Raw genomic sequence first — 13,894 nt, 5'->3', positions numbered from 1 at the left:
AGGCTCAGGACGGGGGTATATATGTCGCTGTGGTGGCGGTTTAGTTGCTCACTGTGTCCAACTCTTGCGACCCCATGGGCTGTAGCCTGCCAGGCTCCTCTGTCCTTGGGATTCTCCAGGCAAGAATACTGGAATGGGTTGCCATTTCCTTCTTCAATATACATATGCTACTGCTGCTGCTGCTGCTAAGTCGCTTCAGTCGTGTCCGACTCACATATATATGCATATATATGATATATATGATATATATATGATTGAGTTGTTGCACAGCAGAAGCTAACTCAATGTTGTAAAGCACTTTTCCAGCAATTAAAATATAAACATTTAAAAAATAGAACCTATTTTCCAGAACTAACTAGACAGTCATTCTCAAGAAGATTCCGCCAGAGGGACAAAAGAAATATCTATTTCTATGTGAAGGTTCTTTCCAGAGAAATTTCTCAGAATTGTGGTCCTCATCTCTGTAACACAGTGCTGCAAGTGCTGCCTGATTTGACCCTGACTCTCCCCCACCACGTTGGGGCTTTGGGGTTTTGCTCTCATGATACAGAAAACTTCTTATTTATTAAATGTGTTCAAAATAAAATACAAATAGCAAAATTTGATTCTTTCAAACTGATCGCCATGTCTCTCAGTTCCTATCTAAGCTATCTTAACAACCTCTTTCAAAATCATCTGCAAAGAATTAAAATGATGAGCCCTTCGAAGTTTGTTTTCCAAAATCTCTGCTTTGTTTTCCTTCTGAAATTCAAAATTGCCATTACCACACTACAGATATATAGTGCCTTTGTCTAGAAAGCTCTAGTGGTCAAGTAGAAATGTTTCTTTTCAGATCAGGAAACGGCACTTTATCATTAAATTGTTTTGAGCAACACAGCTCTGCGTGTTTTATATTGCAGAACAGTGATTTTTCTAGTAGATGGCTTTGACAACACAGCTCTGCTTGTTTTATATTGCAGAACAGTGATTTTCTAGTAGATGGCTCTCATATTCTTATTCTGAAAGAAGTTTTAGTTTTCCAACTTCAGTTAAAATCTTTAAAATGTTTGCTTTGGAAGGAATTGCTATACATGGGAGAAAGAATCATGAGCAATACCTTATCATTTAGGGAAAATATTCCATAAAGAAACTGGATTTCATTATGGCCTGTTTTGTGTAACCAGGCTACAGGTTCAGTTGCTACGCACATCATTAGGGTATTGCAAGTATCTGCTTTTCGTTACTGGGGCGCACAGCCCAGCCCCCTGCGTCTGTGTGCATTCATGCTGTGATCCATTACAATAACAGGAATTTGCTGCTGTTATGATGGAGATAAATCAGCTCTGTGGTCTGGGCAGCCTTTCTGATACCCATGGCTCCACCTTAAATTTGCTACATGGTCTTAAGTTGTCTGCAAGATAGTCTGACTGAAGAAGCAAACATACACTATATTGGCTTAGGATTCTTTTTTTTAAGCAGTAACTGTGGGCCAGGAATTTAACTAATGCCTTTCCCTATATATTAATTCATTGAATCATCACAATGGCCTTAGGGGATTTAGCCTTTTCTTATTTGCTTTAGGTAGATCAAGGGATTGCTATCCTCAGTTCAATAACTTGCCCAAGGCACACCAGCTGGTATGAAGCTCAGGTAGGCCCCAGGGCCCTGTCTCTGAACAACTTTTCTGATACACTGCCCCTGCCCCCAACACTGCTGGATCCCAGGTGAGGGCTAGGATCCACCCCGACTCTTCACTTCTGTACTGAGGCCTAAAACAGTGGGGAGACTTAGTCTCCCACACTTTCCTCCACTCACCAGCTATCTGCCCCCAGCTGGGTTCATCACTAGCCATGGCGTAGACAGGTCTCTGCAAAGCTGAGGGGAGGCCAGCCAACCCAGAGGTTTCTACTTCCTTCTAACTAGGAATGTCGTCTGTGACTTCTCTCTCTTTCTATCCATTTTTGTATTTACTTCCACAATAGAGAATTTTAATATTTTCTGTGCTGTGTGCTTAGTTGCTCAGTTGTGTCCAACTCTTTGTGACCCTGTGGACTATAGCCTGTCAGGCTCCTCTGTCCACGGAATTCTCCAGGCTAGAATACTGGAGCGGGTTTCCATTACCATACTTATATTTTTTAAAAAATATTTTTTTGTTTATCTGAAATTCAAATTTAACTGGGTGTCCTATATTTTTATTTGCTTAGTCTGGTCATCCTAACTAGATGCTAACCAATACAGAATGCCATTAGACTCCTCAAAAAACCAGAAAAGGCCACAAATGTGGCGGAGGGGGGGGCAGTGTCTAGGGACTGTGCTCTTTGTCTCTCCCCTGGTGCACTTTTGCTTGAGGTCCAGCATCACGGCCAGCTCACCACTCCTTTCTATGACCTTGGACTGTGCCAGCCCTTGCTGTCATTTGGTCTCAGCTTGGATGTCACCTCTTCACGAGCCTTTGCCCAAGTAGCTCCATCTTGCCCGCCTAATAATGCTACTTTACAGTCTCCAAGGCCTCACCATACTTGTTTGATTTGTGTGTTTGTCATGCTTGACACTACCCCATTAGAAAGCAGGGACCTACCTGCTGGGCATTGGGACAGCCCTCTAACCAGAACAGTGCACACAGTGGCGTTCCCATTAGCAGCTGAACGAGCAGGTGAATAAATTCCCCGTGCGAGCTTGCACATTCATAGTAGTGAGTCTCTTACACACATTTCCTAGTACGGCTGTGTATCAGTGGTCTTATCAACTACCTCTGCGGTATGAAATGCCTCTAGCCATGTCAAGAACTCTTGGGCAGCACGCTAACACGACACATCCTTCCACTCCAGGGCTGGTTTGCATCACTCCTCTGTCACCGCAACTGTCTTAGAATTCCTTGCATATCTGTATTATCTTCCTAGCCAGACTGAGTTCACACAAAGAAGAGACCACTCCCCACTTGCCCCAGCAGCGTGGAGGGAGCAACCAAAAGTCACCAACTCCAGAGCTTTGGGACGCGTTGTTCAGGCACTGGGGCATTCAGATGCTCCCTAGAGACTCTGTCTAGACCAGGCTGACTGGGATCAAGTCACGGGGGAGGGGGTCATTAGGCAGACGCTGCACAGACACATGCGGACAGGGCCGGTCAGGAAAGAGCACCAGCACCTTGTAGCTCCTGGATGGTGTGAGCCAGGTAGGACAGCGCAAAGCGGGAGCTAGAGCTCTAGCCACCACCCCTGGGGCACAGAAAGTCCTAGAGTTTGACGTGGGACATAGTCAGAGAAAAGCAAAGGAGTTAATGTGTCTATCGACTCTTTCAAGTATATCTAAGGAGTGCCAGCCGCTCTACCAGTCACTAAAAATACGGATGAATCAGATGTCCCCCAACCTCGGTCAGTTTGTGGTTTTCTCCCTCTCTCCGCTCAGCTATGGCATTCTTGGCCACAAGGACATGTACTAATCACCTTGAATGCCTGGAACCTAAGAGACAGTTGGCCTTAGTAAGGAAGATTCTGCTTGTTTCTCAGGAGAAACTAGAACAAAAGGGAGAAAGACTCAGAGCAAAGGAATTTGTCCAATAATATGAGCAAGATATTTTTAACAGCTTCACTTCTCCAGAGACAGAATGGGCTTCCCTTAAAGAGGTTGTGTTTCCTTTTTCTGGACATGGTCAAGCATAGGTTGGGCTGTCTCATAATGAGAAACCTTTAGAGGAAGCTCAGCCCCATTGGGCATGACCGTTAGCTCTCTTCCATCCTAAGGTTTACAGAGCTCGCTTGGTGATGACAGTGCTGTTTCAGATACTCTTTTCAGGGACTGGTATGGAGATGCCAGTGATTCTCTTGATGTTCATCAATTAATTGGCAAAAGAGGGCAGAAGCACAGAACAGGTCTTTCTGGCGACCAAAGTCTCTATTCATGGACACTGCACTTAGCAAGAAAACAACTTCCATCCATCTTTCCCTTCACTGGCTCGACGCCTCGTCCTTCCCTGTTCTCCTTTTACATCTGGCATCTATAGAGTGGGACTCCGTCACCTTACAAATCACAGCCATGCAATGAAAAACTCCACAAGTGCAGAAGGCGGGACTAGAACCGCTCCCCTTAGGGTGCAGAGCCTTGTCACAGGCTGTGGTCACATTCCATACCAGTGACATATGAATTTGGAAGGACATGTTCTTTTAGGCATAATAAAATTGAATCTCATCTCCACATCTGGTGCTAAGAAGGAAAACTGCCTTAATTAAACACAGCAGAATCCAGATTTATTGCTCAACACATGGAGTACTCTTAGTCTCTGAGGACCAAATCTGATATTCCAAAAAGACATTTTCCACTGGCACTTGTACACTTGTCCATCTACAGCCTTCAGATGAATGAAACCAAGGAGAACAAATGTGTTCCTCAATTTTCAATATGGTAAAAAGATTTACAATGTAATGAAAAACATAAGGCCAATACAACTAGTTGAAAAGTGAATGCAAAGTCAATTAGCTGTTTCAGCCATATTTCCTTCCAAGCAAGTAGGTGGACTATTTGTTCCCCCTCCTCCCATTGGAAGCATAGATGATTTTCTTTAACTTGTGCTTTGGTATCCTGAAGGTTGTTTTTAATTCCAGGTAGTGAAAACTATTGGCTGTGGGAAAGAGATTTCAGAAATAAAGTAATAGATCAACAGTACATAAAACTGAAGCCCTGAGAAATGAATTGTTTTCCCAAGCAAATAGGTCTAATCCGGAAAGGAGGAAACACACAGAGTGCCCGGAACAGAGTGAATGGCCCAATTGTACCACGAGCAGTCCAGAGAGGCAGGCAACAAGGCGCCCATCTAGCAGTTCTCCCCTCTGAGTCATTTCTTTTAAGCACCACTAAGAATAAAATGCTGGAATTTTCATTGAACATGAAATGAAAGGCACTTAGTAGATAAAGAAATAGTTCAAGTATATATCAGATCCTTACTGTACTGGCCTTGACTTTGATCTTCCTCAGTTTGTTTTATTTATCTCAACGTGAGATTCCACAACACCCAGTTGTGGATGTGACTGGTGATGGAAGTAAAGTCCAAGGCAATATTGCACAGAAATCTGGAATGTTAGGTCCATGAGTCAAGGTAAATTGAAAGTGGTCAAACAGGAGATGGCAAGAGTGAACACTGAAATTTTAGGAATCAGCCAACTAAAATGGACTGGAATGGGTGAATTTAACTTAGATGGCCATTATATCTACTACTGTGGGCAAGAATCCCATAGAAGAAATGGGGTAGCCATCATGGTCAACAAAAGAATCTGAAATGCAGTACTCGGATGCAATCTCAAAAACGAAAGCATGATCTCTGTTCGTTTCCAAAGCAAACCATTCAATGTCACAGTAATCGAAGTCTATGCCCTGACCAGTAATGCTGAAAAAGCTGAAGTTAAACAGTTCTATGAAGATCTACAAAACGTTCTAGAACTACACCCCCAAAAGATGTCCTTTTCATTATAAGGGACTGGAATGCAAAAGTAGGAAGTCAAGAACACCTGGAGTAACAGGCAAATTTGGCCTTGGAATATGGAATGAAGCAGGACAAAGGCTAATAGAGTTTTGCCAAGAGAATGAACACACTGGTCATAGCAAACACCTTCTTCCAACAGCATAAGAGAAGACTCTACACATGGACATCACCAGATGGTCAACACCGAAATCAGATTGATTATATTCTTTGCAGCCAAAGATGGAGAAGCTCTATACAGTCAGCAAAAACAAGGCTGGGAGCTGACTGTGGCTCAGATCATGAACTCCTTATTGTCAAATTCAGACTGAAATTGGAGAAAGTGGAGACAACCACTAGACCATTCAGGTGTGACCTAAATCAAATCCCTTATGACTATACAGTGGAAGTGAGAAATAGATTTGAGGGCCTAGATCTGACAGATAGAGTGCCTGATGAACCATGGACGGAGGGTCCTGACATTGTGCAGGAGGCAGGGATCAAGACCATCCCCAAGAAAAAGAAATAAAAAGCCAAAATGGCTGTCTGAGGAGGCCTTACAAATAGCTGTGAAAAGAAGACAAGCAAAAGGCACAGGAAGAAAGGAAAGATATACCAATTTGAATGCAAAGTTCCAAAGAATAGCAAGGAGAGATAAGAAAGCCTTCCTCAGTGATCAGTGCAAAGAAATGGAGGAAAACAATAGAATGGGAAAGACTAGAGATCTCTTCAAGAAAACTAGAGAGCATTTCATGCAAAGTTGGGCACAATAAAGGACAGAAATGGTCTGGACCTAACAGAAGCAGAAGATATTAAGAAGAAGAGGCAAGAATACACAGAAGAACTGTACCAAAAAGATCTTCATGACCCAGAAAATCATGATGGTGTGATCACTCACCTAGAGGCAGACATCCTGGAATGTGAAATCAAGTGGGCCTTAGAAAGCATCACTACAAACAAAGCTAGTGGAGGTGATGGAATTCCAGTTGAGCTCTTTCAAATCCCAGAAGATGACGCTGTGAAACTTCTGCAATCAACATGCCAGCAAATATGGAAAACTCAGCAATGGCCACAGAACTGGAAAAGGTCAGTTTTCATTCCAATCCCAAAGAAAGGCAATGCCAAAGAATGTTCAAACTACCGCTCAATAGCACTCATCTCACACACTAGCAAAGTAATTCTCAAAATTCTCCAAGCCAGGCTTCAACAGTACGTGAACTATGAACTTCCAGATGTTCAAGCTGGATTTAGAAAAGCCAGAGGAACCAGAGATCAAATTGCCAACATCTGCTGGATCACGGAAAAAGCCAGAGAGCTCCAGAAAAACATCTATTTCTGCTTTCTTGACTATACCAAAGCCTTTGTCTGTGTGGATCACAACAATCTGTGAAAAATTCTTCAAGAGATGGGAATACCAGACCACCTGACCTGCCTCCTGAGAAATCTGTATGCAAGTCAAGAAGCAACAGTTAGAACTGGACATGGAACCACAGACTGGTTCCAAATAGGAAAAGGAGTACGTCAAGGCTGTATATTGTCACCCTGCTTATTTAACTTCTATGCAGAGTACATCATGAGAAATGTTGGGCTGGAGGAAACACAGGCTGGAATCAAGATTGCTGGAAGAAATATCAATAACCTCAGATATGCAGATGACACCACCCTTATGGCAGAAAGTGAAGAGGAACTCAAAAGCCTCTTGATGAAAGTGAAAGAGGAGAGTGAAAAAGTTGGCTTAAAACTCAACATTCAGAAAACGAAGATCATGGCATCTGGTCCCATCACTTCATGGGAAATAGATGGGGAAACAGTGGAAACGGTGTCAGACTTTATTTTTGGGGGCTCCAAAATCACGGCAGATGGTGACTGCAGCCACAAAATTAAAAGACACTTGCTCCTTCGAAGAAAAGTTATGACCAACCTAGACAGCATATTCAAAAGCAGAGACATTACTTTGTCAACAAAGGTCCATCTAGTCAAGGCTATGGTTTTTCCAGTGATCATGTATGGATGTGAGCTGGACTATAAAGAAAGCTGCTCACTGAAGAATTGATGCTTTTCAACTGTGGTGTTGGAGAAGACTCTTGAGAGTCCCTTGGATTGCAAGAAGATGCAACGAATCCATCCTAAAGGAGATCAGTGCTGAATATTCATTGGAAGGACTGATGCTGAAGCTGAACTCCAATACTTTGGCCACCTGATGTGAAGAATTGACTCACTGGAAAAGACCCTGATGCTGGGAAAGATTGAAGGTGGGAGGAGAAGGGGACAACCGTGGATAAGATGGTTGGATGGCATCACTGACTTAATGGATATGAGTTTGAGTAAACTCTGGGAGTTGGTGATGGACAGGGAAGCATGGTGTGCTGCAGTCCATGGGGTCACAAAGAGTTAGACACGACTGAGCAACGAACTGAACTGAAACTCCACATCACCACCACAACCATCTCTCAGGCAAGGACCCAACTTCTGACTCCTCTTCAAGGCTCCAGAGTCCCATTTCCAGTGCTTAACCAGATGTCCATGCTTATTTACTGGACCTCCGTCACAGGGGTCCCAGCAGACCTCAAATTCCGTATACCCCCAACTCAACTCGTGCTTTTCTCCTACGTGTACCCCTCCTGCTCTCTTCCCCATGCTGGTCGACTCTCCCCAGGACCTCAGGCTGAGAACTCAGCCATCACCATCATTCTCGGCCGGAATCCATGATGCCAGAGCTGCGATGCTCCCTGTCTGCACTGACCAACCTCCTGGTGGTGTCCCTGGCTCCCCCATGCAAGACTTCACCTGGCTTCTCCCCTCATCCAGCCCGCATCCTCATAAGCACAGGTGAACAGGTGAACTCCTTTGACCAGGATTCTGACCAGGCTCATCCAGGTTGGAGCCCATCTTGCCCTGCAGTACTTGAGAAAGGGATCCAGTATGCTCTGCTGTTGTGACAAGACCTGTGACAGCTCACAGGATGTCTTTTAGTTTGAGTAGTGCCACCTTGCCAGCACCATCTTTGCCCCTGAGGTGTATTCCTATGTTTGTCTCAAATAACCAGGGTCTGTCTACCACAGCATACAGTGGCACCTCTCCAATCATGCCCTGCCTTCCTGAGAGCATTACATCATTCCCAATTGTCTGTTAAATACAATCCAACTATTTCAGCAAATGAGACTCTTAAATATCTGATCTACCCACTCAGCTTGCTCAACGGAATCCCCCAACACAGGAGGCGCGAGTGAGCTCTGCACTTCCCTGCCTCTGTGCCATCTGTCACAAATGCTGACACCTTCATGACTTCCAAATTCACTTCTCCTTCTGCTGCGTTGCTGCAAAATCGGGAGTATGACTCTATTAGCTTTTCCTCTCTGCCTATCCCACAGCTCCCCTGGAACTGACTGTCCCCCACCAACCTCCACAATCCCAGGTTAAACACTAGGCCAGAGGAAATGACACTGTGAGTTAGTATCATTGACTTGGTGCCAAGCAGAAAATAGAGAATTTTCTCTATTTTATAATAGAGAATGAGTTTATTTTAGTAGAAATCCTGAAACACCCCATGTGACAGATGAATTAAAACCCAGAAAACTCCTAAGTCTACATTCTTTAAGCCTCACTGATTTGTTTAATTCTGACTCTGGAATCTCTGCCGGTAAATTGGAAAGGGAAGAGGTGGGACTCGGTGTCTATTGTTACCTCATCTCCCAACAAAGTTTATATGCAGCTTTCTGACCCCAGTGGCCAAGCAGGTCACATGCTTACCTCTCCCCTCCCCCGATCCCATTGAAATACCTGAAAAAAAAAATGAAATTAATGGCAAATACTTATAAGCATAAAACGGGAAAGGTTCCCATTAGAGGACCAGAAACTCCAGGGAATTTCTGACTCTTGAGTCAAGGAGAAAGTACAGAAGGGAGGTCTCAGAAGGCACTGGGCCAAACAAAGGAACACAGCAGTACCCCAGGAACACCCCCTCCCCTCATGGATACAGGATGAAAGGGAAGGCAACATCCACCTGGGACAGTGTTAGCACCTCCCAAGGTTCTCTGCCCCCAGACCAATACCTTTACTGCTGTCCCTATGGGAAGGGGTCCCAGCCCACCTCTCCTCCAAAGCATCACCCTCCAGGCAGGGAAGAAGAAACTCGGATGAGGGCAGGGTGGAGAGCTTGGCAGAGGAAATCAAATGCTGGCTTCACGACCGTATACTAGTATACAACCACTACCCAATGTTCAATCTAGAACTTCTTTCCGAGTGTAACTGATAAAAGGTCACCCCAAATTTGAGGAAAATCAACTGCCTGAGGAAGATACAACAAGCTGGACCTGTTGAATAACTTGCCTTGGAGTAAACAGAGGGATTGCAGGCAATACAGGACTCAGAAATGTTGATCAAAGGATACAGAATCTCAGCTGTGAACCGGACGGACAAGTTCTAGGAATCTAATGTACACCGTGGGGGCTGCAGTTGGCAATACTGATTCACATTCTAGAAATCTGACGTGAACAGGTCTTGATTGTCCTCACCAAAAAAAAAAAGTTAGCTATTGATATGTGAAGTGAGAGGCATGCTATTTTAACTTGATTGTAGTGATCACTTCTCAATGTATACATATATCAAAACATATTGTACACCTTTAATATACACAGTTTCTCTTGTTAGTTATATCTGAATAAAGCTGGAGGAGGAATGGTTTCAGTTGGCATCCTCAGAGAAATTCAAAAGTAATCATGTGGATTAACAGGAAAACAAGGCTGTTCTCTAACACTCCTGTTCAAGGATGAGAAATAAATAATGCCCAGTATATTAATAAAACCCAGCAGAAAGGCCAAGCAACGGTGCAAACTAAAGGATATGCATAAAACATCTGTTAAAATGTCAGGAATGAGACAAAATCCATCAGATATTATTACACGTGGATTGAATTCCTGTACAACAAAACAAAACTTTCCCGATGGGGTGAGGGGAGTAGGGAGAATTCAAGATTAATGTTTTATTTATAAGACCAACAACAAATGATACAAAAATACTGATACCTAATTGCATGGTTTGTATGACTACATGAATAAATGTGTGCATCGTGTAAGTACCAACAAAAAGAAAACTTGAAGCATCAATATTGCTAATATAGAACTCAAGCCAAGCGTTAAATGAGAGAGAAGAAATTGCATACTAATAAAAGACAGTGTTCTCTCTGCCTGGAGGACCATCCCCACGCCCAGCTTTTCCAGGGGCTGGTTTGCCTTGTCTTTTGGCCACTGCAGGCTGGATTTCCTGACAGTACCAGCTCTGTATCTTTAACAGTTGTCCATTGGTTTCCTTTATAGCACCAATCACAATTCTTTCAAACTAACATTTACTTATTTACTTCAACATTATTTGTTTCCATAAATATACATGTATGAATCATGAAATGCAGGAAACAGGGTTTTTTTTTTAATTTGCCATTGTATTTCTCGTGCTTACTTAGCACAGTACCTAGAACATAAGACGCATTCAGTATTTTTAAAATAAACCCCAATATATAACATCACAAACCTTCAAGTACTTAAAAACTTCAAGAATACCTTACTAAAATATATTTTAAATAAAGATAAATTTAACAAAACTACATGATCAAAATAATTTAGTACAACTCTGAAAACAATGCTTCATATAGAAGTAAAACTAAGGATATAAATTTTTTAATTCATTCAACAAATATGCTTAATTCCTATGAGTCAGATCCTGTTAGGTATCTGGGGCAGAGTTGAGAAGGAAATGGACATGTCTACCTCAATGAATTTGCACGGAAATGAATCCAGAACTCAGCTAATACAGCCCACCATTAGACCAATTATATAAATATAAGCATATGACAGTGTGTAAATGTGTGTTACTCTACCCTAACACATAATATAATGGACTCATTGTATATCTTTGGAACACGGACAGAAATTGAGCACATTCTAGGTGACAAAAAAATACATTTTTTCTAAATTGAAATCCTTCAGACTACTTTCTTTAACCACAATGTAATAAAACCAGAAATTAATAAACAAAGTGTTAGTCACTCAGTCGTGTCCAACTCTTTGCGACCCCATGGACTGCAGTTCGTGGAATTTTCCAGGTAAGACGACTGGAACGCGGTGCCATTTCCTTCTCCACTGGATCTTCCCAACCCAGGGACTGAAACCAGGTCTCCCGCATTGCAGGCAGACGCTTTACCTTCTGAGCCACCAGGGAAGCTAAAAGCGAAGTTGCTCAGTCGTGTCTGACTCTTTGCGACCCCATGGACTGTAGCCCAGCAGGCTTCTCCATCCATGGAATTCTCCAGGCAAGAGTACTGGAGTGGGTTGCCATTTCCTTCTCCCAGGGATCTTCCCGACTCAGGGATTGAACCTGGGTCTCCCGCATTGTGAACAGATGCGTTACCGTCTGAGCCACCAGGGAATCTGGGGGAATCAGGAATAAACAAAGAGGAGCCAACAACTCTAAGCATCCGGACATTCAAATAAGTCTGAAGCCAAACATGGAACCAAAATTGTAATTAAACCACACTTAGGATATTCTGTGCATACACATATGGGGTTTAGTCAAGGTAACACTTAGAGGGGAATTTACAGAATTAACCACTTTTTAGAAGAAAAATAGTAAACTAAGTGAATTAAGTACCCAACAAAAGGATATAGCAAAATGATAATGAAATAAGCCAAATAAAGATGAAAAAAATTAATAGTAAACTCAGAAATTAAAAAAATAAAGGGGAAGATTACTTAATAGATAAGTAAAATGAAGAGCTGGTTATTCTTGAAAATTAAACATGAAACAGACCTAAGTCAGGTCAAGAAGAAAAGAGATCGCACAAAAAAAAAAAAAAAAAAAAAAAAGAAGAAGAAAAGAGATCACAACCACACCTGAGTATGGACTCTTATTGCTCCAGTAGAAGGAATTCCATAATAATAACCTGAAAAAGACATGTCATATCATATACACCATATCATATTATAATAAAGGACCACAAAATTATTTTATGCCTTTGAAGGAGAAAAAAGTATTTTTTGACTTCTAACTGAGCAATCGCCAATGAAATACCAGTAACTGACAAATTTGGGGAATGTTTGATTAGTGTTTGCAACACACGCAAAAGCTCTTTTAGAAGTTTTTCCTAGGTTACGTAAAATAAATGTCGTTTTTCTACAAAACACTATGGAAGCTGGCATCTTTAAAGACCTTCTTCTCACTGGAGAAATTATTAAAGCTGCCTGATGAGTATACGATACTTCTTATATTTACATCCAATGTTTGCCTAAATATAATGTTCAGAAGTTTAGGGTCTTTGTATTGCTGTGTGATCACAGTTCATTCTGCGTACAAACGAACCATGGACTCACTACTCAAAATGTGAATGTTCTAGGCATGTATAAAAAGATACTTTAAATTCAACCACTCAGAGAAAAATGTCACACACTCTTATATCTGAGTTTTACAACATTTATATATTCTTTCATTGTTAATTTTTATATAAAATTATATTTGATATATATTGAATCATTATGTTGTACATCTGAAAGGAACATAATGTCATATGTCAACATTTCAATAAAAAAGCAAGGAAATGAAAAAAAAAATACACTTGATAGATATCATTAAGATTCATTTAATAAAATAATATCCCTTCATGAATGTGAAAAAAAAAGAAAGAAGAAAGGGTTTGTAAACACAGACACAGTAGAGGCCAAATAGTTATAAGAGAGCACTATATTCAACCCCATACAACAGATGTGATTATGAAATAAACAGTTTTTTAAGAAATCAAATATAAACAAAATTAAGCCAAAATTACAGAACTTGAATAGACCACAGAGAAGCTACTGGGCTCAGCCGTGTAGCTCAGAACCCAGACCCTGGTGTTTGGACTCTGCCTGGAACCTTTCTGCAGCCTTGGGTCACTACTTTCAGTCTCTCTAATGACACTTCCCGGAGAAGGCGATGGCACCCCACTCCAGTACTCTTGCCTGGAAAATCCCATGGACGGAGGAGCCTGGTGGGCTGCGGTTCACGGGGTCGCAAAGAGTCGGACACAACTGAGCGATTTCACTTTCACTTTTCACTTTCATGCACTGGAGAAGGAAATGGCACTTCCAAACTTGAGGCTGTGTGGCCCAGCTTCTGTTTCAAAGCTCAAGCAGGTGTATCTGGCTGTCAAAGTCTGGGCCACGTGGCCACACCATAGCTCAAAAGAGCCTTATCACATCTCCTGTGGAAGGTGGGCTCTGTGCATAAATGCACAGAACCTCTGCCTAAATACAAGTGTGGGATTCAGAGACTCGATAATCAGAACAGACACTCAGTCACCGCGGTGGTTATATAAAATCTTTATTGAGGAGTAAAGCAGATTTTAATCAGCATTTCAGCAACCTCATCCCAGTGCCCAGGCAGCTGTAAAATAAACACTTTTCTACCCTCTCAAGTTCAGTACTACCCCTGGAGGGTTTG

The sequence above is a fragment of the Oryx dammah genome, unplaced genomic scaffold (assembly GCF_014754425.2).
Source record: "Oryx dammah isolate SB20612 unplaced genomic scaffold, SCBI_Odam_1.1 HiC_scaffold_6, whole genome shotgun sequence".
NCBI lineage: Eukaryota > Metazoa > Chordata > Mammalia > Artiodactyla > Bovidae > Oryx > Oryx dammah.
This window is presented reverse-complemented; position numbering follows the sequence as displayed.